This window comes from Bos taurus, chromosome 11, assembly GCF_002263795.3.
Source record: "Bos taurus isolate L1 Dominette 01449 registration number 42190680 breed Hereford chromosome 11, ARS-UCD2.0, whole genome shotgun sequence".
NCBI classification, from domain to species: Eukaryota; Metazoa; Chordata; class Mammalia; order Artiodactyla; family Bovidae; genus Bos; species Bos taurus.
Genome location: NC_037338.1, coordinates 56,136,108 through 56,160,964, shown reverse-complemented (window position 1 = coordinate 56,160,964; position 24,857 = coordinate 56,136,108). Strand labels below are relative to the sequence as shown.

At 40.3% G+C, this 24,857-nt stretch overlaps 1 protein-coding gene across 4 annotated transcripts in view; it reads left to right on the top strand.

Annotated features, from left to right (window-relative positions):
- Positions 1 to 789: 789 nt before the first annotated feature.
- CTNNA2 (catenin alpha 2) overlaps positions 790 to 24,857 on the top strand; it is a 1,361,081-nt gene continuing 1,337,013 nt past the window's right edge. For 3 of the 4 annotated variants that reach the window (XM_010810060.3, XM_010810059.3, XM_005212780.3), the window contains exon 1: positions 887 to 976. The gene's annotated coding sequence lies outside the window, so the exon portion shown is untranslated. Of the gene's footprint in view, positions 977 to 24,857 lie in introns of all 4 variants that reach the window. The other variant, NM_001372104.1, reaches the window with a different exon arrangement.

Sequence of the window (24,857 nt, the reverse complement as noted above, 5' to 3'; positions counted from 1 at the left end):
ACAAACACCTTATACTATCCATTTTTGGATATCTCAAAATGCCTAAGTAGAGTGCCTGGTACAAATTAGGGTCTCAGTAACAGTCTTTGAATTGATAAAAGAATCACAATGCCCTTTTCAGAGACAGCACTCAATACAGGCTTGTGAAATGAGCACGTTTCACTTGTTTTAATACTTCCATCCTCTTTTAGTCCCTTTTAAAGCGCAGTCTCCCCTTTGTCCCCCAAAACCTCTCTCCGGCGTCGGTCACAACCGTCACTGCACTGGGGCCCTGCCCTCCTCCAGCGACCCGCTTTCTCCCGCTCACCCTTTTTTCCTGCTCTGCAAGCCCTATCCCCTTCTCCCCTAGGACCTCTCCCGCACTCGGTGGGTGTCTGTCCCTGGTCTTCGGGCGGCTCATTGCGTCCCCGCCCGCAGGGTAACGCTGTTGTCATGGACACGGCACCTGCGCCCTTCGGCAGTGCCCCTTCGCCACTGTCCCCTCCCCCCACCTGCGGCGCTGCCAGCCTCGCTCCCCCGCTCTGCCCCGCCCAGCCCCGCCCAGCCCCGCCCCGCTCGCTCGGCGCTCCCCAGGCCGCGCGCGCCCGTGGCCCCCGCCCCGTGCCTGCCCTAGCCCCACGGAGCGTCGAGCCGCGGGGGCCAGGGGGCCGCGGGGGCGCGCAAGCGAGCAGGCGGCTGCGCCTGCGCACTGGCCGCTTCCCCTAGCGGCGATTCGGGCCGCTGCCGCTCGCGCTTGGGCAGGACGCGGGGCGGGCGGGGGGAGGGGGGAGCGGCTTTGCTTCCAGCCGCGAGTGAGGCGGAGACCGGGGCTGGCGGGCGGAGCGGGAGGCACCGCACCTCGGCCAGAGGCGGCTGCTGCAGCTGCTGCCCTCTTCCCCGCCGCCGCTTCTCCAGTCCCGTTAGTGGTTACCCCTCCAGCTGCTGGGAACGGACGAGAGAGAGGAGGAGGGCGAGAAACTCCCACCGACCCACAGAGGTGAGTCCCAGGCAGAGCATCCTCCATCCTTGCCTGCCTCCCTCCCTCCTTGTCTCCCTCCCATCCTCTGCGTCCTCCCCTCCCTCCCTGCTCCCCAACCCTCCCGCCCTCATCCTTCCCAACATCCCTCTCTCCTCTCCCCTTCCAGCCTTTCTTTCATCCCTTTCTTCTTTTCTCCCAGCCCCGCTTCCTTCCCACCCTTTCTTTCTTCCCTGTCTTCCTTGCAGCCAGTCGCTCCAGAGCGCAGCTCTGCCTCGCTTTCCTCTTGTCTCCATCTCTTTTTTTTCCTCCTTTCTTCACCCCTTCCCCAGTGGGAGATCCCTTGCCTGGTACAACTGTCCGGATTCAGGGGCTTCCAAAAATTGGGCACATCTACTGAGAGACACGCTCTTGCACAGCGGATACCCTGTGGATCTCTGTGTTGTTTGGATTAAGGGTCAAGTTGGATAGAGTACCGGGAACTGGAAGGAGAAGAGGGTCGAGGAAGAATCTGTGGATTTGTGCTGTATTAGGGTGGGGGTGGGGAGGGTTGTCACTTAGACATGTTGCCAACAACTCCCCACGCCCCTCTGTAGCAGTTTCTTTTTTCCTTCTGGGGAATTACATATTCCCAGTGTGTGTGTCACTAATTTAAAACCCAGTTTTCCCGGCTTTGATTGTCTCTGTGTGAGAAGCCACAAGGGGGGACGAGGAGAGAGGAAGAGAACAAGAGAGGAAGAGGGGAGGGGAGAGGGAGGGTGGTGGCGGTGGATGCCTGTATCTCTTTTCCCTAGGCCTCTTTGAATTGATATTTTCAAACCACCCGCCCAATATTTGCCTTGAAATTGAGCCCTTGTGTGCTTAGTTCTGCCACTGTCTACTTTAGAGGCAGAAACTCTAAAACTTTAACGTGTGTGTACCCCAGCATTATTTGTGGAATGTTTGGGTCAGCATACAAAAACACTAGGGTAGATGGATTTGGGGAAAACAGAGAGCAGAGGAGTGGAAGAGAGGCACTTTTGTTCATCATGAGTTAACTTCTAAAGGAGGACAATAGACTGGAGTGATGAGGTTATACTCCACAGGCTTAGAGATATATCGTTTTGATAGAATTAGCTGCATGATACCTTTAGCAGATACCCTTACCTTTTCTCATGCACCTTACAGAAATCGTGAAGATGTTTGAAAAGTACTGTGTGATTCTGTTTGTGGTGTATACCAATGGGAAAGTTGAATTATCTTTGAGACTGTTGTGAACAGTTTAAAATTTCAGTTGGTTTTGCACCGTTTATTTTCACCAAGTGATATATTTTACTTTGCTTTCTTTAGCTTACACTCTAACCCCTTCTGTTATATATATTAATAGTGATTTGGCAATGCTCCTTTTAGCAAGTGTTGCTGCTGAAAGTTTATTCATACCTGATGGGATAGCCCTGCCTCAGAATTTTTAGTGTATTCATCATTTCAGAAAGATCCAACAAGTAGCATAAGTATAACTCAGAAATGGACTATTTAGAAGCCTGTATTTTGTTTTATCTATGCTCACCTTTAAAAAAACACACAAAAATAAAAACCCTTAATTTCTACAGATAGCTGTATTTTATGTTTAATGGATGTGTGGGGAGGGACTGAGGGACTGAAATTAATGGTGGATGCAATGAAGCTTCCAGTAAGAAACTATGCTGTGGAGCAAATTGTTGATTTTTTTTTTTTTCTTTTCATTTAAGTTATTATAGGCTAGTGGTGCAATATGCACTTTCATATTTTATGGGAATGTAAAGTAGGAGTTGAGTTGAAGAGAATTACCTTCCAAAGTGATTGAGTGCTGATTTGACAAAGAGCTGACACAGTTAATCATCTGAATCAGTTTTTTTGGGGGAAGTGCATGATATTAGGAATGATGGATCCACCCCTTGCCCCAACTCCCCTTGATAGGATTGCAATTCCATTAATGGCTTGGCTGAAGCTTGGTGGAATTGTCAGTGTTACCAATGTCCTGTTGCAGAATTGCCATCAACCCTATCCATATTTGAGTGGTTACATTACTTAATAGCTAACACAATTGTAGGCAGGGCTGTTCTGTTTTGCTTTTGTTCATTTCCCTGGAATGCCATTAAGCTAGTAAAAACCTTTGATAGTAGTTACATATGAACACAATCCGTTAGTTTTGTCCTAATTTACTTTCAAATGACTTTCCCCTCTTCTAGCATCTCTACTGTTCTCTCTCTGTGGAGCTTTGTGGTTGTGAGCTAGGGGAGGAGGCAGCCCCTCAGACAGCCCTGCTCTTCCTTGATCGCAGTTTTGATTTACAGAGTGATGTGGGTGTATGCCTCTGTTTTTAATACTGTGCTTACTATGGAAAGAAAAATACTGTTTATTTGTCTCCTTTGTAAACATTCATCTAGTGAGTGAAAACAAAATTTACAAGTTATTAACAGATGGAAGAGAAGATAACATTTGTTTACAGCAAGATTTTGAGAGAGACTTGAGTAAAATGAACAAAATATGAAACTGAAGAACTAGTGTCTTAAAAAAGCAGCTCTGCTACTCTGATCATTATTCACTTTACAGATAAAGTCCAACCAACTTCCTCTGAAGAATTGAACTTCTGGAGACTTCTTGCTTTACTTGACTAGACCTTTAACAATGTATGGTACAGATAAAAACCCAGTAGTACATCTTATAGACCCTGTAGCAAATATTCTGGAACATTCTCTATGGTTTTCTCAGAGCTCTTAAAACCATGCAACCCTAAGCTAAGTGTATGAGGTTTTGAAAAGAAGTAAAAAGACACTGTCTTTGACCTTAGCTTATAGCCTAGTTGAGAACAGGCTTTTGCATGAGGTCATATTTCACAGTGGTAAAGAGCAAGATCTTTGGAGAGAGCTTTAGATTTGAGTGCATGCTCTACTTACGTAGTAGTGTTATGCCCTTGTGTATTATTTAAGCCCTTCCCGTCATTTGCAAAATGGGAATTATGGTAGACCTTGATTCTTAGGATTACTTAAAGGGTTAAATATGTTAATCACAGTACTTGGAATAAACAAAGCATATCTTAAACAGTATTATAATTAGGAAAATGATTTAAAACAATCTAAGACAATATATGATTATATGCTGGAAAGAAATAAAAAGCAGGTAAGTGGTTAGAGGGATTCTGGAGAGGACAGTTATTTATGTAGTCTAAGAATGATAATATTCAGGAGTTGCAGTGGGGCTTGGAAGGGTTTCATGCAGGGTGGGTACACAGCTGGAACAAAAGCAGAGAGGAGAAACACCGGTGTGTTTAGGAAAACTGATTACTTGACTACTGGGGAGTGTATTAAACAGTGTTAAACACATACGGTCAGAGTAATTAGCCTCTCACTCGGGACAAGACAACTTGTTGTATTGTGGGATCCATTTTATCACAGAATGTGCAGCTACCCAGAGGACCTGTTTCAGTTCTTTGTCTTACACAAAACCCTACACCAAGACACAGGATTCAAGGTCTCTGTCACAGTGAGGACCCAGAGTATTCTTTCTGTCTCTTTTCTTTAAACTTCAAGACAGAAAGTTGACCTTTCTAAATAATAAAGATTTAATATCATGATTATCTCAACTCTCTCTTGTTTTGCCTTAACTACAAGGAATATTCCAGAATACATACTTGGAGAATAGTAGCCATTATTATTTTATTTTGTCATACACAAAGCTGGGCATTATTAGGGTACTTGTATTTGCTGGAAGTTTCTTTTTTTTCTTTTTTTTGGTGTTCGAGATTATTAATGATTCTCAATGAGTTATGCTCTTTTCAAGTGTTTGCTGGGAGACTAGGGTGTGATGGCAACAGAAGGTCTGTCTGGGATTGTGCACTGAGCAAGGTAAACACCAGCTCAGTGTGGGGTGATAGTTGCCCATTGGCTATGTCTGTTGACATGTCTTTAGTTTTGACTGGTGTTTATTGGATCCAAAAGTGTAAATGATTTGTGTTGTTTTATAGAAAAAGGATTTCCAGAAAAATTTACCTACAAGTTGCAAGTTTCAGTGTTTATAGTACTCATGTTTACTTTATTTTTAATAGATAGACATAATTTCATTCTTTTCTCCAAAATAGTAAAATACTCTATAATTATTTTTTGTAGTTCTAATATACACAAAATTAATCTCAGGGATATTATCTTAAGATATATATGGTTAAAAACATGAATGTATTTCCCAAAACTAGAAATTTAACAGACACAGACTGTAGCATTTTTATTTTCCATTTTGGAAGCTTTCTTAATATTCTGATGTTTTAAGGATGCAGCAGATGTAAATTAAACTTTTTCCAATGTATCACTTCTAGTCAGTTTCATATTAAAGCACCAGTGATTTTTGAAAAACTACTTCTAGATGCTTTAATTTTCCTTGTAAGTGAATTTTTACTTTCGAGCTGAATTCTAACTCAACCACAAATATGCATTCCACAGCTCTTTGAGATTGTAACTCATTATACAAAAGTGATAGTCTGACCTTATACAGCTTAATTTTATAGGGCTTTTATTCATTCTTATTTAAAGGCCATATCTGTGTATACAACTCAGACTGTTATTTTTCAGATGTGAAGATAATGTGCAATAACAGGAATGAAAAAGAAGCAACTATGTTCTCTGTAAATTAAGCAATGACCTTAACTTATAGAGAACATGGAAAAGTAGAATAAGGATGAGATGAAGTTAATTTTGTTTCATCTATTGAGCTAAAAACTTTTTAACTGCTTGTTCAGTTAATAGGACACTTGTAATATGCTCGTATGTGTAAATGGGGCTTATATTGTTTGTTAGATATCTGCGGTAAATCCAAGATCCTTTTTTTTCATGGCACCTTGATATTTCACAACTCAAGCCATGAACTCCAGTGGGGGTATGTCAGTTCTTTGACAGCTACTCAGAAACCACAGTGACTCCGTAAAAGACCAGAGAATCTGATATTTGTACCAGAGCAAGTGGGCAAAACTCAGATCTGTCTCCATCAACTTTTGAGTTGGGTATTTATTTTGTAAGTAGAGAGCAAGAGGGCAAGAGGGCTCAGAAATGATGGATGGAAAGAAAGTGTAAATTTCATGTTAGTTTTTGGAGCTCTCTGCCCAGCAGGTTCAGCTATCCTTTTTGCCTCTTTACTGCCTCTTCACTGGTGGCATGTGTAATTTCCGAGGTGGGGAAGCCGATTTTCTTATGTAACATGAGATCAGCTTGTGACATCTAAAGCTCACTATCAGTCATTCTGGTCCCTTGGTGTGCCTGTGGGAGGGACTGTCAGCAAGTTTTTTCCAAATCTGTTTCTCTGGTACATTGTAAAGCAGTCCTGATGTTCTCTGTGTATCATTTTATTTCTTACTGTTTCTTTGTATCTATCTTATTTCTACCTTATGATTCTTGAGCTTTAAGATAACAGGGTATGGTTCATTCTCTTCTGATTTTCTGATTAGACAACATTTCCATGAGAAGAATACAGTCTTAAAATTTTGTCTTTAATTCATAGGGCTTGAGTTCAGTTCAGTCAGTTCAGTCCAGTTGCTCAGTTGTGTCTGACTCTTTGTGACCCATGGACTGCAGCACGCCAGGCTACACTGTCCATCACCAAACTCCCAGACCCTACTCAAACTCACATCCATTGTGTTGGTGATGCCATCCAAGCATCTCATCCTCTGTCATCCCCTTCTCTTCCTGTCTTCAATCTTTCCCAGCATCAGGGTCTTTTCCAGTGAATTGGTTCTTTGCAGCAGGTGGCCAAAGTATTGGAGTTTCAGCTTCAGCATCTGTCCTTCCAATGAATATTCAGGAATGATTTCCTTTAGGATTGACTGGTTGGATTGAGGCAGTTGTTAAATATCATTGATGCATCTTTTAGTAAGGAGGTAGAAATGTCCCTTAACTACCTCATAAAGAGCTAATTGCCCTCAACTATTTCTTAGAAAAGGTGTCCCCTAACTCTTGAGAGTATACCAGTTGTCCCCAGTATTTTTCTTTAGACATCGATACCTGCCAGAGTAATTTCACAAAATGTGCTTCTGTTTTCCTTCTAAATGCAGAAATGGCATAAAGAAGTATATACAGAACTCATTGGGGGAAAAAAAAAGTGTCATCGTCTAAATTTATCCCTCTATTCAGTTATGCTATCTATGCATTTTAAAAATCACATTTATCTAACATGAATTCATTCAACAGGTATTTTTTTAAATGTCTGCTCCATGCAGAGCATTGGGCTAGAAAGTACAATTTTATCACAAAACTGAATCAGGAATTAGGACACCTGGGTTTTTCCTCCAGATTTTCAGCTGATTGACTAAGTGAAGGGAAGTGAACGTCTCCCAGTCATGTCTGACTCTGCGAGCCCATGGACTGTAACCCGCTAGGCTCCTCTGTCCATGGGTTTCTACAGGAATATTGGAGTGGGTACCTATTCCCTTCTCCAGGGGACCTTCCTGACCTAGGTTTTGAACCCGAGTCTCTGTGTTGCAGGCAGATTCTTTACTGTGTGACTAAACAAACTGGAAACCCTCCAAGGCTTATTAATTTAATCTGTACCTTTTTTAAGTGACTTGCAATGGACATGACGATAGAGTGTCTTCTAGCTATAAAATTCTGTAATTCCACTTGTGAATTTCCCTTAAAATTTCAAGGCGTAATGATTTATTTCTTACTGTGTCCTATTTGTTTTTTTCTTTTCTTTTGAAATATATACTGCTCCTGCATGAGAAAAACCTTTACCTTCAGTGTCACATGCTTTCCCTTGCCCAGTTCAGTTCAGTTCAGTCACTCAGTCGTATCTCTGGGGTCACACAGTGTTGGACACGACTGAAGCAGCTTAGCAGTTAGCAGAAGAAATTACAGGAGAAACTCTTTATGATTTGGGGTTAGATAAAGATGAGTTAGTGGAGAAGGAAATGGCAACCCACTCCAGTGTTCTTGCCTGGCGAATCCCAGGGACGGGGGAGCCTGGTGGGCTGCCGTCTATGGGGTCACACAGAGTCAGACACGACTGAAGTGACTTAGCAGCAGCAAAGATGAGTTAATAAAGTAGGTCCTAAAGGCTTTAATAATAAAGTTAAAGGAAAAAGATAAACTCGACTTTATCCAAATTAAAAAAAAAAAACCAAAAACTTGTTTTTCAAAAGACTTCAGATTTGCTAGACCTATGTATCTCTATTTCTATCTCTATATATCTGAAAATGGAGTAGTTGTTCTGATTGTATATAGAATGCTTACATCTCAGTAAGACAATCCAACCAAAACAAAATATCTGAAGAAATATTTCATAAAAAGATATATGAATGAGCAGTAAGCATACAAAGAGGTGCTTGTCTTTTGTTCACTCAAATAATAAAATATAAAAGCCACAATATGCTACCACTGTACAAACACTAGAATGGCTAAATTTAACAGTACTGACAATATCAAGTTTTGGAGAGGATCTGAAGCAAATGAAGCCCTCATACCTTGGTGGGATGTAACACCTTAGGAAACATTTTCTTCCTACTGTTAAAAATACTCTTATAGTACAACCACTCCCAGATGAAATGAAAACCTGCACAAAGGCATTTACATGAAAATTAATAGCAGTGTTACTCATAATAGCTTCAAACTAAAAACAACCTGAATATCCAACCAATCCCTATGTTAAAGTTACTTTTTTGAAGTAGAAAATAAAACTTCTGAGATATGCCCTTTACTTATCTGTAACCTGGCAGCAGAGGAAAGGGAATGCATTCAAAAGAATTTGTAAAAATGACAAGAAATGCTGAGGATGGGTGGCTCTAGTGGCAGACCTTGGGTCAGTATCCCCTCTCTGCTCTTCTCCATGATCCGTCTGCATCTAGACTTCATTCTTAGGTTTGGTGTTGTCTTGGCTGCTGCAGTTTTGAGCACACCATCATGCAGTAGTGATGTCTGCCAGAAAAAAAAGAGGAAACTTTTGCCAGAAGTCCTCCCTTATCTCTGATCTCACTGGCCAGCACTGGGTCCCTAGTTCAGCTAGCTGTAGGGGCTGAGATGGGTCAGCTATCCATGAAGCTCCTGGCTGTGGAGTGGAGGTGAAGAGGATGGCTGAGCTAAATGGAAGTTCAGTTAAGAAAAGGAAATGAACAGTTGGGTCAGCAAGCAACAGTGTTTGTTTCAAGTTGATTTAGCGGCCTGCCATGATGTTGTCAGTCTTGTGGGAAAGAGATTGAAGCAGAAAACAAGGATTGCAGTCACAGCTTGTTATTGTGGGTATGTACATAGAAACAGGTGACAGAGGTACCCTAGGAAAAGAGGAAGGGAGAAATTTAGATCCTAGATCATAGCTTGAACTGGAGTGGGAGGGAGTCTAGATCCAGGAGAATTGTGCATAGTGGGCAAGCATACAAATGATGATCGGCAGATCCAGGCACACTGGGGCCCGCGGAGCTGGGACAGGAGGCAAAAGTCAGTGCTGGCAGTAGTCTGGAATCCAGGCAGGCAAACTCGATTGCAATTTGCCCATCTGTGAAATCAGGACCTCAGGCAAGAAGATTTTCATGTTTTGCTTGTTAAGGCAGAAGCTAGAACAGTAATTATTCTTTTTTTTTTTTTAATTGTCAACCACTTTAGATTCTAACTGTGTCAAGGAGAGGAGCCATACTTTTGCTTATTCTAATATTTCCCTGGTACAACCCTGGGCCCGCATTGGTTTCTTGATAAATGTTAGCTGATTGTATTAATTCTGCAAACTCATTCTGCCTTTGAACAAATCAGACAAGTTTCTGGTTCAACAAATGTTGCAGTCATTCATCAGATACTTTCTTACAAATTATTCAAAATGCTGTTTTGGGGGGCATAGCCCTGGCTCTGTATATGAGTAAGAATAGTATTAATACTTGATCCCCATAAATTGACAATCTAGTAAAGGTGAAAAGTGCCTGAGTGGTTTAAATGCCAGAGTATAATACAGTGTGTATTACAGTATGGTACTGACTTCTCAGGGGCATGGATCAAAAGTCTAGGCAGACCACAAATTGGAAACATTGCTTTAGCAAAGGATGGGGCAGAGATGGGGAAGGAGAGGACTTTGTGTTAGTACTTTTCAGTTCAGTCCTGCGTTGGTCTGGGAACTGGGACAGGGCTGAGCCAGCAGGAAGATAGGATCAATGAGCACAGCAGTGGGAGAGGTGAAGGCACAACCAGGAGAACTGAAGCAGGGATGCTGCTAACTGCTAAGTAGGCAGCTGATAAGTGGGACTGAAATGAAGGGCAGAGGCTGGGAGTAGAGAAATATTTTGGCATTATCTGTATAAAGGTATCTCAAGAATGCAATAACAGAAAATACACTGTTTCAGAAAGAACATGTTTTGTCTCTGACCCTTCGACAATACATGCCCATTGTAGAACATCTAGAAAGCAACCAGAAAAAGAAACTTGAGAATAAAAATTATTGCCGTCCAACTATTCATTGAACATTGAGCTAATTTTGAGCTTTTTCCCCTTTGAGTGTATCTGAGTTTGGTGGGGGACTTGTTAAAGCAAAACTGAGATACAATTTTGTGTCCTATTTTTTTAAACTAAACATACTAAAGCACTTACTGAAACAATAAAAAAATCTTCCTCTATGCTAATTTCTATATAATGTTACATTGGTTGGAATTTACGTTTCTAGTTTTTGGCTGTCTACAGAGATGAAATGTTTCATAGATCTACTTTCAACTATGGGCTGTGTTATGGGCAGGAAGTTGACTTTGGTGGCCCCATGGGAGTGCCTCAAAGATACAGATCGTCAATATCTCTGGGCTATATATATATATACACACACACATATATAATCAATATAATACATCATATGTATTATATATATAATCAATATAATATATATTATGCATAATGTATAATACTTAAGTGATAGGATGGTTGTATATATAATTTTTGATTCACATACACCTTAGCTGGTAGCATGAGTTATCATTATTATTTTTTCACTGCTGCCTGTTTTTTTATAGTGTGATTATACCATGGTTTATTTAATCTGTATGTTTTGATAGACAGTTTGTTCCTTTGTGCCTTTTATTTTACTTTTATTTCAAACTTTGCTGTGGTGAATATTCTTGTGTCATTTTCTTACCCACATACATATTTTTGAAGGGTAGCTTGATACCTGTTAATTTTGGGTCATGAGATATGTGCATTCTAGATTTTAATAGTTGATGCCTAATTGCTCTTCAAATTAGTTGTACTGATTTATATTCCATAAGTAGATGTGAAAGTGCATATTTCCTTGTTCTTCTTATAAAACATAAAAGTTTTAAACTTGGAAAATTTACCACTGGTAAGTAAACATGGTATTGTTACTGAAAGGTATGTGGGGTCTAGCTGTTTGCTTCTCAAAAGCCAATAAAAAGCCAGGTTATTGGAAAGAAAAGTTTGCTTTGGACTTCCCTGGTGGCTCAGATGGTAAAGAATCTGCCTACAATACTGGAGACACAAGTTCGGTCCCTGGGTGGGGAAGATCTCTGGGAGAAGGGAATGGAAACCCACTACAATACACTTGCCTGGAGAATTCCATGGATGGCAGAGTTTGGTGGGCTGCAGTTCATGGGGTCACAAAGAGTCAGACATGACTAAGTGACACACACACACACACACACACACACACACACACACAGTTTGCTTTGTTTCAGATGATGTCTGCTCTCCCTTCAAGTTGCCGGCATCTGAAATAAAGCAAACTTTCCTTTCCACCAGCCTGGACTGGCTCTTGAGTGGTGAGCAGCCAGACCTCACATGCCTTTTGGTAATAGTATCCTTGTCATAGAGCTTCTTTCTCTGGTTTTTAGAAAGGTTGATTATTTTTCCTTTTTTTTTCTTTTTGTGCCTAATGGCCAAGTTTTGCCTCTGTTCTGATGAGTGTGTTCATGTTTCTGCACATGTTTTTCTGGTGGGTTATTTATCTTAAGTTATAGGACTTTTTTATCCTCTGGATATAAAAAAAATTGTTGTTGTTATACTGTTATAACTGCTATTGATAGGAGTATACTGTGACATCCAGTAAGTGATGGCTTTCCTTTTTCCAAAGTTCCTTATCTATTTTTGTACCTTTCCTTCAGAAGACTATGATAACCAGGTTATCAAATTCATAAATAACACCTTTGGTATTTTAATTGGTATTGTACTTAAGATAATTTGAGGGAGGAGTAACAATTTTCTAATTCATAGTCTTTCCATTGCCATGTCTCTCCATTTATTAAGGCCTTTTTTTTTTTGGGGGGGGGTGCCCTTTAGTATTATGAATTGTTTTCTTCCTAGTAGAAAGTCTTTCTCATTTCATCTTAAGTTTATTACTGTCTTGTTTGTATTTCTGCTGTTAGGAAAAGGTTTACTTTTCTTTTACATTTCCTGAAAAGGTATTGCTGATATAGAAAGTACTTCTTTTGATTTTTGTATTTGGTTTTAAACCAAGTCACCTTGTTGAAATATTTTCTTCTAAAAATTTGTTTTTTATCCTGTGTTTTCTTACTGGTTTGTATGACCTCTTTGTATAATATAACAATTCATGGTTCAATTTATATATATATATATATATATATATATATATATATATATATATATGAAAAGAATAGTACTCATTTTTTTCTTAGTTTTTATCTATTTCTTAATTTAAAAAAATTTTTTGAGCCACGCCCACAGCATGTGGATCTTAGTTCCCTGACAGGAATCAAACCTGCACTCCCTTGCAGTGGAAGTTCAGAGTCTTAACCGCTGGACCACCAAGGAAGTCCTTAGTTTTTTTCTAATTTTAAGTAAAATATTTTTTCTTCTGTTTGATGTATGAATGATTCATTCTTCATATATGAAATACATTATACCATAGTCTAAGCACACCTTTTTATTTTTAAAATTGTTCTCAATATTTCTTTCTTCCATAGTAAGCCAAATATATTATTGTATATATACCAATATCAGTATTTATTTATTTATTTGACTGTGCCAGGTCTTACTTGTGGCACGCAGGATCTTCAGTCTTCCCTTCAGCATGCAGGATCTTTAGTTGTGGCATGTGGACTCTTAGTTAAGGCGTGTGGGGTCTATTCTCCTGACCAGGGATTGAACCTGGGCCCCCTACATTGGCAGGTGGTGTCTTAGCCACTGAACCACCGGAGAATTGCCAATATCAGTATGTGTTGAGCCTTTCTCTACATACACAGGGTATGCATAGATTTCTTGTACTCACTTCCACATATTCACTAAGTGCATTTCTAGGCCTGTATGAACATTTTCGTATGTGACCCTTCAGGTCTGGGTTTTGTCTTTTCTCAATCTTGGACTGAGTTGATTGAACAGTGTTCTGAAGACAATATTAACATGCTTATGATAATGCTCATGGTATTAAACTTTAAAAATTTATCTAAATGACTTTATTATTTAGCTATTTGATACTTTAAGTATTATGTTGTCATCGCTTTCATATTGAAGCTGTTGTAAGACATACTCTTTTGCTGCTGTCTCGTATACAGGGTTATCGTTGGATGCCTGGGGCTGGTGCACTGGGACGACCCAGAGGGATGGTATGGGGAGGGAGGAGGGTTCAGGATGGGGAACACATGTATAATTTTTTTAAATTAAAATTGAAAAAAAAAAAGGAAACTTCCCCCCCCACCAAAAAAAAAAAAAAAAAGACATACTCTTTCCATCTTACAGGCAGCATTGTTTTTTAGAAATGCATAAATCCTGACACTGGCCAGTTCAGCACCACTAAGAAGCTTTGGAAGCCTCCAGTTCCTGCCCAGAATTAAATTTTTTGGCACTAGATCTTCTTTTTCAAACCTTGGGGGACGCTTAACTTTAGTTATTTTCATGATCTTTTATCACGGGAAATTATTATTTTGAATGAAAACCCTTCACTGATTCTGCAGATTGAGAATATGGGCAAATTGCCTTGAATTGTAATTACTCATCTGGTCTAGGCTTTATGCATACATATCAGTATTGATTTGTCATTAATGAACCCATCACCTTAAGATCCTGTGATCCATACTAACATACTGTAATAGATGATATAAATTCACTGTTGAAAACTGGAAATTTTTTCATTGTAGAATGTTGAGTGTGGATGTAAAATTTGTAGCAAGTGGCAAGTAATGATTCATAGGGTTGTAAGATATTTGCATTAATGCTGAATCAGTAAATCTAGTTCTCAAAAATGTAGTTAACTTAATAATAATTCTGTATTTCCTTAAGAATTACACAAATAAGTGTAAGTTACAAAGTTATCAATATAAGCTTGAATAAAAATATCCATGATCAACATATATGTGTTTTCTTTTGTAGTCTGCTTAAAAAATTTGAAATAGATCTGTATATCTGAGGAAATTTTCTTAATGCCTGGCTGCCAGTGAAAGAAAGTTTGTTGCCATTGCTATTATGAATAGCTGACCTCCTAAGTCCAGATATATTACATTTTATTTTGCTTGCCTAACTTGTAGTTGCAGAATTGCTCTTAACAATACCAAGTAATTGTACAAAAATAAATACTTATTTTGGGTATTTATTTAAAATATTCATATCAAAAACTTATAAGTATATGACATCATAAAAGTTTTATTAGATAGAATATTAACTTTGAACAGATTTGATTTCTATTCTTATTATAATTATAAAACAACCTATACTGTTACAGTTTTGCCTTTCATTCAAGAAAGTGCAAATATCTAATAGTACAAAAATACCAAACACTTACTTGCTGAAAATCACCCCCTAATACCGAAAGAAATTGAGGCAGTTCTAAAGACATCCATGTTCACAGATGAGAATACTTAATACTGTTAGGATGGTAGTATTCTCCCAGATAATCTACAGAGTCAGTGCTATTGCTGTCAGAATTCCAGCTGCCTTTTTTTTTCTGAAATTGACAAACAAATCCTAAAATTCATGCAGAATCAAGAATGCCAAGTACAGTTCTTAAAAAGAAGAACAAAATTTGAGGATTCAAGTTCTCCACTTCAAAACGTACTATAATACTACTAATCAAGGTTGAGTGGTGGTGGTGTTGGTCTCAACATGTAGATCTATGGAATAGACTTGATCAGCTATAAATAATCTCATATATTTATAACCAATTTATTTTTCAACAAGAGTAGAAAGACAATTGGGAGAAAAGTAGTCTTTTCAACAGTTGATTCTGTGACAACTGAATTGTTGTTGTTGCTCAGTTGCCCAGTCATGTCTGACTCTTTGCAACCTCATGGACTGCAGCACACCAGGCCTCTCTGTCCCTCACCAATTCCCAAAATTTGCCCAAGTTCATTGTTATCAGTGATGCCGTCCAGCTATCTCATCCTTTGATTTCCTCTTTTCCTTCTGCCCTCAATCTTTCTAGCATCAGGAATTTTTCCCATGAGTTTGCTGTTCATATCAGATAACAAAAATACTGGAATTTCAGCTTCAGCATCAGTCCTTCCCCTGAGTATTCAGGGTTGATTTCCCTTAAGATTAACTGGTTTGATCTCCTTGCTGTCCAAGGGACTCTCAGGAGTCTTCTCCTGTACCACAGTTTGAAGGCATCAATTCTTCCGTGTTCTGCCTTCTTCATGGTCCAGCTCTCAACCATGTGTGACCACTGGGAAGACCATAGCCTTGACTATATGGACCTTTATCGTCAGAGTAATGTCTCTGCTTTTCAACACACTGTCTAGGTTTGTCATTGCTTTTCTGCCAAGATGCAAACATCTTCTGATTTTGTGGCCGTAGTCACTCTCCACAGTGATTTTAGAGCCCAAGAAGAGGAAATCTCACTACTTTCACCTTTTCTCCCTCTATTTGCCATGAAGTAATAGGGCCAGGTGCCATGGTCTTAGTTTTTTTAATATTCAGTTTTAAGCCAACTCTTTCACTCTCCTCCTTCACCCTCACTGAGAGGCTCTTTAGTTCCTCTTTGCTTTCTGTCATTAGAGTGATATCATCTGCATATCTGAGGTTGTTGATGTTTCTCCCACCTATCTTGATTCTGGCTTGTAACTCATCCAGCCCGACATTTCTCATGATGTGCTCAGCATGTAGATTAAACAGACAGGGTGACAACAGACAGTCCTGTCGTGCTCCTTTCTCAATCTTGAACTAATCAGTTATTTCATACGAGGTTCTAAGCATTGCTCCTTGACCTGCATAAGGTTTCTCAGGAGACAGGTAAGATGGTCTGGTATTCCCAACTCTTTAAGAGCTTTCCACAGTTTATCATGATTCATACTGTCAAAGGTGTTTGTGTAGTCAGAGACAGAGGTAGATGTTTTCTTGGAATTGCCTGTCTTTGTCTGTGATCTAGTGAATGTTGGCAATTTGATCTCTGGTTCCTCTTTCTTTGGCTTCTCAGGTAGTGGTAAAGAACCTGCCTGCCACCGCAGGAGACATAAAAGATGTGAGTTCGATCCCTGGGTTGGGAAGATCCCCTGGAGGAGGGCATGACAACCCACTCCGGTATTCTTGCCTAGAAAATCCCATGGACAGAGGAGCCTGGTGGGCTACAGTCCATAGGGTTGCAAAGAGTCAGACATGGCTGAAGTGATTTAGCACACACGCACATGGACATCTGGAAGTTCTTGGTTCGAATAATGCTGAAGCCTAGCATGCAAGATTTTAAGCATGACCTTACTAGCATGGGAGAGGAGTGCAATTGTCCAGTGGTTAGCACATTCTTTAGTACAGCACTTCTTGGGAATTGGGATGAGGATTGACCTTTTCCAGTCTGGTGGCCATTGCTGGGTCTTCCAGATTTGCTGACATACTGAATGCAGCACCTTGATGGTATCATCCGTTAGAGTTTTGATGAGCTCTACTGGAATTCTGCAGCATCCACTAGCTTTATTAACCACAGTGTTTCCTAAGGCCCACTTGATTTTGCTCCTAAGAATGTCTGCCTCTAGGTTGCTGACCATACCACTGTAGTAATCTGGTTCATTTGGATCTTTTCTATACATTTCTTTTGTGTGTTCTTTGCATCACTTCTTGATTTCTTCAGTGTCTGCCAGCTCTCTACTGTTTATATTCTTTATTGTGCCCATCTTTGGGCAAAGTATTCCCTTGATATCTCCAATTTTCCTGAAGAGATCTCTAGTCTTTCCTCATCTGTTGTTTTCTTCTAATTTTATACACTGTTCATTGAAGAAGGCCTTCTTGTCTCTCAGTGCTGTTCTTTGGAAATCTGCATTTAGGTGAACATACCTTTCCCTTTCTCCCTTGCTTTTTGCTTCTTGTCTTCCTTTAGCTATTTGTAAGGCCTCCTCCCCCATTCCAGTACTCTTGGCTGGAAAATCCCATGGACGAAGGAGCCTGGTGGGGTGCAGTCCATGGGGTCGCTAAGAGTCGGACACGACCGAGCTACTTCACTTTCACTTTTCACCTTCATGCATTGGAGGAGGAAATGGCAACCCACTCCAGTGTTCTTGCCTGGAGAATCCCAGGGATGGCGGAGCCTGGTGGGCTGCTGTCTATGAGGTTGCGCAGAGTCGGACATGACTGAAGCGACTTAGCAGTAGCAGCAGCAGCAAGGCCTCCTCAGATGGCCACTTTGCCTTCTTGCTTTTCTTTTTCTTTGGGATGGTTTTGTTTGCTGCCTCCTGTACAATATTAGGGACCTCCGTCCATAGTTCTTCAGGCATCCTGTTTACAAGTTCTAATCCCTTGATCTATTCATTACCATTACTACATATTCATAGGAGATTTGATTAAGTTGTACCTGTATGGCCTAGTGGTTTTCCCCACTTTCTTTAGTTTAAGCCTGAATTTTGCTATGAGAAGCTGAAGATCTGAGCCACAGTCACTCCAGGTCTTCTTTTTGCTGACTATCTACAGCTTTTCCTTCTTCAAGAGCTACAAAGAATGTAATCAATTTAGTTTTGGTATTGGTCATTGAGTAATGTCTGTGTGTAAGTTCATCTCTTGTGTTGTTGAAAAAGGCTATTTTCTATGACCAAGGCATTCTCTTGGCAGAATTCAGTTAGCCTTTGCCCGGTTTCATTTTGTTCTCCAAGGCCAGACTTGCCTGTTACTCCTGGTAACTCTTGACTTCCTATTTTTGCATGCCCGTCCCCGGTGATGAATAGAACATCTGTTTTTGGTGTTAGTTCCAGGAGATCTTGTAGGTCTTCAAAGAACTGATCACCTTCAGCTTCTTCAGGACTGGTGGTAGGGACAAAGACTTAGATTACTGTGATGTTGAATGGCCTGCCTGGGAAACGAGCCGAGATCATTCTGTCATTTTGAGGTTGCACCCAAGTACTGCATTTCGGACTCTTTGTTGACTAGGAGAGTTACACCATTTCCTCTATGGGATTCTTGCCCACAGTAGTAGAGACAGTGGTCATCTGAATTAAATTTGCCCATTCCCATCCATTTTAGTTCACTGATTCCTAAGATGTCGATGTTTATTCTTACCACCCCTTTCTTGACCACATCTAATTTACCTTGATTCATGGACCTAACATTGCAGGTTCCTATGCAATATTTTTCTTTGCAGCATCGGATTTTTCTTTCATCACCAGACATATCCACAGCTGAGTGTCATTTCTGTTTTGGGCCAGTCATTTCATTCTTCCTGGGGCTATTAGTAGCTCTCCTCCCCAAGTAGCATAATGGATACCTTTAGACCTGGGGGGCTCATCTTTCAGTGTCATGCCTTTTTGTCCTAAACTGAATATTTGCAGGCAAAAGGATGAAGCTGGACCCCATCTCAGCCCATATAGAAAGCATAGCTTCAAATGGGGCAGCCTGTTTGGGAAACAGTTTGGTACTTCCTCAAGAACGGAGTTGCCTGTGACCCAACAATTCAGCTCCTGGGTTTACACCCGAGAGAAATGAAGATATCAGTTTACACAAAGCCCTGTATGCCATCATTGTAGCAGTGTTATTTGTTGTAGCCAAAAAGTGAAACTAACTGATGACCATCAATTGAAGAACAGATAAACAAGGTGATATATCCATCTCTGTGTTAGTCACTCAGTTGTGTCTGACTCTGTGATGCTATTGACTGCAGCCCTCCAGCCTCCCTTGTCCATGGAATTCTCCAGGCAAGAATGCTGAAGTGGGAGTCATTCCTTTCTCCTCTCCAGGGGATCTCCCTGACCCAGGGGTCAAACCTGGGTCTCCTATATTGCAGACATATTTTTTACTGTCTGAGCCACCATACTTTGGGGTAATATTCAGTCATAAACAGGAATAAGTACTAATACATGTGAAAACATGAATAACCTTGAAATCATTTTATTAAATAAGTGAAAGAAGCCATTCGGAATAAAATGTTTGATCCCATTTAAATAAAATGCTCAGAATATGCAAATTTATCAGATCAGATCAGATCAGTCGCTCAGTCGTGTCCAACTCTTTGCGACCCCATGAATTGCAGTACTCCAGGCCTCCCTGTCCAACACCAACTCCTGGAGTTCACTCAGACTCAGGTCCATCGAGTCAGTGATGCCATCCAGCCATCTCATCCTCTTTCGTCCCCTTCTCCTCTTGCCCCCAACCCCTCCCAGCATCAGAGTCTTTTCCAATGAGTCAACTCTTTGCATGAGGTGGCCCAAGTACTGGAGTTTCAGCTTTAGCATCATTCCTTCCAAAGAAATCCCAGGGCTGATCTCCTTCAGAATGGACTCGTTGGATCTCCTTGCAGTCCAAGGGACTCTCAAGAGTCTTCTCCAACACCACAGTTTAAAAGCATCAATTCTTTGGTGCTCAGCCTTCTTCACAGTCCAACTCTCACATCCATACATGACCACAGGAAAAACCATAGCCTTGACTAGACAGACCTTTGTTGGCAAAGTAATGTCTCTGCTTTTCAATATGCTATCTAGGTTGGTCATAACTTTCCTCCCAAGGATTAAGTGTCTTTTAATTTAATGGCTGCAGTCACCATCTGCAGTGATTTTGGAGCCCCCCAAAATAAAGTCTGACACTGTTTCCACTGTTTCCCCATCTATTTCCCATGAAGTGATGGGACCAGATGCCATGATCTTTGTTTTCTGAATGTTGAGCTTTAAGGCAACTTTTTCACTCTCCACTTTCACTTTCATCAAGAGGCTTTTTAGTTCCTCTTCACTTTCTGCCATAAGGGTGGTGTCATCTGCATATCTCTAAGGACAGAAAATAGCATAGTGGTTACCAGGGTTGGGGAGAAGAGAATGGTGAGTGAATATGAATGGGTATGAATTTCCTCTTTGGGTGATGAAAGTTCTGAAAGTATATATCATTGTGATGGTCGCAACTACTGGTTGTGCATATACAGAAAAAAAAATCACTGAATTTTATAGTTTAAAATGGTGAACATTATAGCATAATGTATAAAAATAAAATAAATAAATAAATAATGTAAGGCTAGCAATTCTAATAATTATTTGTAGTTTTAGTTTTTCCATTTAGAAAGTAAAAATTACTCCTTGTCATAATTTTAAATCATACATTTTTCACAAGAGATGAACTGAAAGCTAATATACATTATAAAGTAGAATTTTACTGTGTTCTTGTAATCATGAAAAGGAATATTTTACTTTTAAAATTGATATTTAACTATTGTACTCACATCTAGCTATAATATAGCTGAAAAAACATTTTAAGTTGCCTTTCTTATGTAAGATGCCCTATTTATAATACCAATATGAGTGAGATGTGCTTTCTACTCTTAGGATATCTAGTAGGAAAGGCAGACTTTAAACAAATAGCTGAAGAATATGACTGGGACTGGGGCTTCCCAGTGGCACTAGTGGTAAAGAACCTGCTTGCCAGTGCAGGAGACATAAGAGACACAGGTTCGAGCCCTGGGTTGGGACGATCCCTTGAAGGAGGGCATGGCAACCACTCCAGTGTGCTGGAGAATCCCATGGACAAAGGAGCCTGGTTGGCTACAATCTGTAGGGTTGCAAAGAGTCAGACATGACTGAAGTGACTTAGCATGTATGCAGAAGATTAAACAGAGTTCTGGGTAGCAATAATGAAAGAGTATTTAAGGTTAAACAAAATTAGAAAAATGTCAAGAAGATTCACATTTGAATGGAAATTTGAAAAACATATAGAACTTTCTTGTAAAGCAAAAGCAAAATCAGAAAACGGCATTCCAGGCTAAGGAAAATGCATGAAGGTAGGGTTGTAAATTATTTAGGGATCAATGGATAATATAGTTGCCATGGTGCTTAGAAGAAGGCTGATGTATGACGTGGCAGGAAGGATGGAGAAAACAGCACTGATGATACAGGGACTCTGAGGACTTAGGGACCATCTAGATGTAAGAGACAGAGGGCAAAGGCGAAGACAAGGGTAACTGCTTTTTATTGTTTGTCCTCCTCATGTAATAGATAGTTTGGGAGCAAGCTGATGTTTGCTTTGGGTGATGTTAAATTTGAGGAGCTTAGAGATGCCAGTTTTCAGTAGACATTTATGAATAAGGTCTGGACTTCTGAAGTTATTTGTATTCAAATTTGGAATTTAGGAGCAAAGACGAGGCAGTTAAAACCATGGAAGTAGATGAATCATCCCAGAGGTTGTCTGAAGTGCTCTAAGAAGTGTGGAATCCTGATCCTCAAGAACACCCATCATTTAAGAGAAAAACAAGAAATGAAAAGCATTTGATGAGAAAGAAAGTGAGGAAACAATAGGGTATTTACCACTGAAGTCAAGGAAATCAGCAAAGTGAAAACAAAACAAAACGTGGCAGAGAGAGAACTGTTATTCTCACTTTGAACGCTTAGTTCAGATTTTTACCCAGAATAGACAGAGGCAAAGAAAGGCAGTTGGTAAAATCAAATCTTACATCTGTTCATTGCTTCCACCCATGAGGTCTCTGGGTTTTGAGGGCCAGTGGGAGGAAGGAGGGTAAGAGATGGCACAACCAGCTGGGAGGCTCTTCTGTGGCCAAAGCTTTAGGATTTCAGCGGTCATACAGTCTGGTCTCAGGGACCTCTGAACTCGGCTGGCCATGAGAAGAGGCAGTGAGAAGTGGCCAGATGAGCAGCCAATGATGCGTGGTCTGCTTCTGAGGCTGCAGTGGTGTTAGATTTGGTCTCCCTTTATCCTGATTTCTGATATTTAAGCCAGCAGAATTTTCCTTCTAGTTACATTCTTCTTCCTTATACTCACTGATCAATTATTGGCACCAGTAACTTTTTAAAAATGTAGCTTGCTAAATGAAACTGTAACTCTTATGAGTTTAGTGTTTTGTGCGAAATATGCTTTCAGTAAAAGAGGGAAAAGCAGTATCTCTTGTTAATAGTGTGTGTCACGTCTCTAGCAAAAAGTAGAGATATTTTTCTAATAGTGTCTATATAACGAGCAGAAATAGTTTTATCAGTAAAAAGGGAACTTCTCTATGTATCTGGCCCCTGCCAAATTGTTTTCACACCGTTGTTCTGTGCACAGGCAGAGCAATCACTTGATTTTATTGTAGGAGGCAGGGTGGAGGTGAGCCCTCCATTAGTTGGTTTTCCTCAACTTTTTCCTTGGATGAGAAGAGTTTCCCAAGTGTGCAGTGTTTCCAGGGATGAAAGGCAATCACCAAATGCTGTCCAGAGATCAGGCAGGGTCAAGACTAAACAGAGGCCACTGTATTTGTTCAGTAAGAAGTTGATCTCATGTTGATCTTTGCCAGAATAGCTTCAGGAAAATGGTCAGCTCAGAAATCTGAAGTAGTATTGAATTGAGAAGTGAATAAAAAGAAAATGAAAGAACGCTAGAATACCGAAGTGGGTAGCCTTTACCTTTCTCCAGGGGATCTTCCCAACGCAGGTATCAAACCCAGCTCTCCTGTATTGCAGGCCAGTTCTTTACTAATAGAGCTATCAGGAAAGCTGGGAATGCAAGGGAAGGGGGGAAGCAGAAAGGGAAAGGTTAGTTTGCTTCATTTTCAGAGAAGCAGCTCAAGCATGAGAAACCATCACAAGTAGGGAGTTCACTGGCAAATCAGGCAGTAGGTAGAAAGCAATGACTTTTAGAATGTTGCCACTTTTTAAAATTTTATGCTTCATCTGCACAGTTACCACTTACTGCTGCTGCTAAGTCGCTTCAGTCGTGTCCGACTCTGTGTGACCCCAGAGATGGCAGCCCACCAGGCTCCCCCGTCCCTGGGATTCTCCAGGCAAGAACACTGGAGTGGGTTGCCATTTCCTTCTCCAATGTAGGAAAGTGAAAATGAAAGTGAAGTTGCTCAGTCGTGCCCGACCCTCAGCGACCCTATGGACTGCAGCCTACCAGGCTCTTCCATCCATGGGATTTTCCAGGCAAGAGTACTGGAGTGGGGTGCCATTGCCTTCTCCGTACCACTTACTACCTGATTGCAAAGCTCAAATTAGAGAAAACTTGATGGAAGGGTGGAAAGAAGAGGTCAGTTACACCTTTCTTGATTTGATAGGTAACTTGCTGATGTCCAGTTTTGTAATTATCATAGCCTATTGTGAATCCTAAGTATAAGGGAAGTTATGATTTAAAGAAATCCCTTTTTTAAAGTTAATGTCACAACTTTTTTTTTGTTAGTAAACAGATATTTTCATATACTTTAAGGAGGAATTATGACTTACATATGTTTTTTGTTCCATTCTCTCGTTTCTCTTGTGTACAACAAATCAGTTCGTAAACATTAAAATGCAAGACAGGTTACATTCTTAATTCTTACTTAAAGGAACTGTTGAAAACATTAGAAGTTTGTCCTCAGATGTGAAAAATAGGATCAGTTGCCACACTTGGTAAATAAGCAAATGTTATGGTTTTGCATTTATATACCTACTAATGAGGAAATTAAATGATATTTCCATAGCAGCAAAAACATTCACCTTGCTCACTTGCTTTATGCCCACAATAATACACAACAGGTGTCTAGAAATAGTAGCCTAAGGTCCTAGATAGGCAAGGTGTGTAGGTTTTGATACATGAGTACACAGGCAGGGGAGGTTACTGCACTTCTAAAAATGATTTGAGTTGCTAAAATCATAAGGCAATGCCAAAGAATGCTCAAACTACCACACAATTGCAGTCATCTCACACTCTGGTAAAGTAATGCTCAAAATTCTCCAAGCCAGGCTTCAGCAATATGTCAACCGTGAACGTCCAGATGTTCAAGCTGATTTTAGAAAAGGCAGAGGAACCAGAGATCAAATTGCCAACATCCGCTGGATCATGGAAAAAGCAAGAGACTTCCAGAAAAACATGTATTTCTGCTTTATTGACTATGCCAAAGCCTTTGACTGTGTGGACCACAAGAAACTGTGGAAAATTCTGAAAGAGACGGGAATACCAGACCACCTGACCTGCCTCTTGAGAAACCTATATGCAGGTCAGGAAGCAACAGTTAGATCTGGACATGGAACAACAGACTGGTTCCAAATAGGATAAGGAGTATGTCAAGGCTGTATATTGTCACCCTGCTTATTTAACTTATATGCAGAGTACATCATGAGAAATGCTGGGCTGGAAGAAGCACAAGCTGGAATCAAGATTGCTGGAAGAAATATCAATAACCTCAGATATGCAGATGACACCACCCTTATGGCAGAAAGTGAAGAAGAACTAAGCCTCTTGATTAAAGTGAAAGAGGAGAGTGAAAAAAGTTGCCTTAAAGCTCAACGTTCAAAAAACTAAGATCATGGCATCCGGTCCCATCACATAATGGCAAATAGATGGGGAAACAGTGGAAACAGTGATAGCCTTTATTTTCTTGGACTCCAAAATCACTGCAGATGGTGACTGCAGCCATGAAATTAAAAGACGCTTACTCCCTGGAAGAAAAGTTATGACCAACCTAGACAGCATGTTAAAAAGCAGAGACGTTATTTTGCCAACAAAGGTCCATCTAGTCAAAGCTATGGTTTTTCCAGTGGTCGTGTATGGATGTGAGAGTTGGACTCATAAAGAAAGCTGAGCGCTGAAGAATTGATGCTTTTGAACTGTGGTATTAGAGAAGATTTTTG